General features: G+C 38.0%; 1 non-coding gene across 1 annotated transcript; it reads left to right on the plus strand.

Moving 5' to 3' along the window:
* Positions 1–1700: 1700 nt before the first annotated feature.
* On the plus strand, positions 1701–1808 carry LOC128777849 (U6 spliceosomal RNA). Its single transcript, XR_008423167.1, has one exon. It is a non-coding gene; the product is annotated as a U6 spliceosomal RNA (small nuclear RNA).
* Positions 1809–2287: the final 479 nt, after the last annotated feature.

A 2287-nucleotide genomic window follows, 5' to 3' on the forward strand; every position in this document is an offset into this window, starting at 1 on the left:
ATAAAGACAAAACGAGATATTGGGGGTGGACAGTCAGTTATGAGAGATTATCTGGACATGCACTGGAAACAAGGGTAAGGTTATTCAGACCTAAGTCATTGCCTTCTCCACTGATAATAGTTTCTAAAGATTGAGTCATCCTTCTCTTCCTGGTACAGCAAGGGAGGCACCCTTACAAATAAAGATTTTCCTTATACATGTACACGTCTCTTTAAAAAAGGTAACTTCTGTTTGGTTTTTAGAGCTCCTATGTTTGCAGTTTCTTAAAAATTAATCAGCCTAAAATAATCCTTATACCAAAAAGACATATTTTGGGGTGGCAAATGGTGCCTCTACAGTGGCTCTAATGGATAAATTCCCAAATCTCCGTGGTTTAACACAATAAAAGTTTATTTTTCATTCTCACAGTTGTCCTATGCAGGAGTTGCTGGTTGGACAGTTCACCAACCAATGACTTGGGGGCCTGGGCTCCCTTCTTATAATAGCTCCCAAGATCCACTTGAGGGGATCTTTAAACCAACCACCTGAAAGTGAAAAACAGCATGGAGGATGACAACAGGAAAGCAATTACGGGCTAAGCTTAAACGTGTGCACAATTTTCCCGCCCACGTTCTATGGCTGTGTCAAACAAGTGAAGCTGAGAAAGATTTTGTCATGTGCCAGATAGAAAAAGAAATGTATTTGATATTCTGCAGCAAGGTCTGCACAAAAGTAGAGTAATAAAGGGCAATTTCACAGAGGCATTAATTCCTCCACTAACTTTTCAGAAATATGGTCCACTTTCCAGGTGGACAATACATTGTGAAGAGCATCCCAGGCAGAAGTAAAACAAGGATAAGTAATAATACAGGGTATTGGAGGAAGAGTAGGTTGTATGGTGTGACTGGAGTGTAAGAAACAAGGGTGCAGGATGGGAAACTGGGAGAACACTTAGCTCATCTCTACAAAACTTACCAAATATTTATAATATGTTTCATATATACTTTTAGGAGCTGAAATGAGGAAAAACATAAAGAACAAGTCTCATCCTCAAAGAGTTTCCAGTTCAGTGGATTCCACGAAATAGAGAACTGTGATTAAAATACAAGATAGACTTGAAAGAAAGAAAGAAAGAAAGAAAGAAAGAAAGAAAGAAAGAAAGAAAGGAAGGAAGGAAGGAAGGAAGGAAGAGGAGGGCTTCTTCCTAGATAGCTCAGTCAGTTAAGCATCTGACTTCAGCTTAGGTCATGATCTCGTGGTTCGTGGGTTCAAGCCTCGCAGCAGGTTCTGTGCTGACAGCTCACAGCCTGGAGCCTGCTTCGGAATCTGTGTGTCTCTCTCTCTGTCCCTCCTCTGCTCTGCTCTGTCTCTCTCTGTCTCTGAAAAATGAATAAATGTTAAAATTTTTTTTAAATAAATAAAATAAAATACAAGATAGACTCCAGACAAACTTAAGAGAAGAATCAATAGGACTTTGTGTGTGATTGGATAGGAGGTGGTAAGAAAGGTGAGAACAATAGATAGGGGGTAACAAAAGAAATACAAAATAATTTCCAGACTTTAATTTGGGAGACTATGTAATTAGGAGAGAGAATATAGGAACAGAAATATGTTTGGGATGGGTAGAATCAATTGATGAAATTAATTTTAAACTTTTGAGCTCCAGGAACTTACGGAGCACTCACGTCAAGACTAGCAAGTCTTTAAAATCACACCTAAGTGCGATTAAAATAAGCACCACATATACTAAAATTGGGACAATACAAAGAAGAATAGCATGGCCCCTGTGCAAGGATGACACACAGATTTGTTAAACACTCCATAGTTTTCAAAAAAATGTTGTTGTCCCTTGGTCTCAGCTGGCTAGAACTGGGCTCTATCAGTTGTCTCTTTCTTTGCTCTATTTGCTGCATCTCCTACTTGAACTACTTTTCAGTTGGCCAATAAATAGTTTTTTATTGTATAATAAAAAAAAATAGCCTTCCGTAAAACCTCATGTAGGTATCACTCCATTAGATGAAAGATTTTTAAAAAGAAAGGACTTCCTCACTTCCTCTGTCCCTTGTAGATTTCTACCCATTCATAAGAATGAAACTACTTCCTTTATTATATGCCATTAGTAATCTTCTAATTGACAAAATTAGTAGATTCTTTTCATTCTGCCTACCAGAAGTCTTTGGGAATATGACACGTTTGATCATCCCCACTCTAATTAACACTACCTGACACTTTAAGTGTGATGACAGTGCTCTTTTCTGATGTTCTGACTAACTGACTAACTTATTAACATCTTACTGACTGGTTAGAC

The sequence above is a fragment of the Panthera pardus genome, unplaced genomic scaffold (assembly GCF_024362965.1).
Source record: "Panthera pardus isolate Hobbes unplaced genomic scaffold, ASM2436296v1 HiC_scaffold_17, whole genome shotgun sequence".
NCBI classification, from domain to species: domain Eukaryota; kingdom Metazoa; phylum Chordata; class Mammalia; order Carnivora; family Felidae; genus Panthera; species Panthera pardus.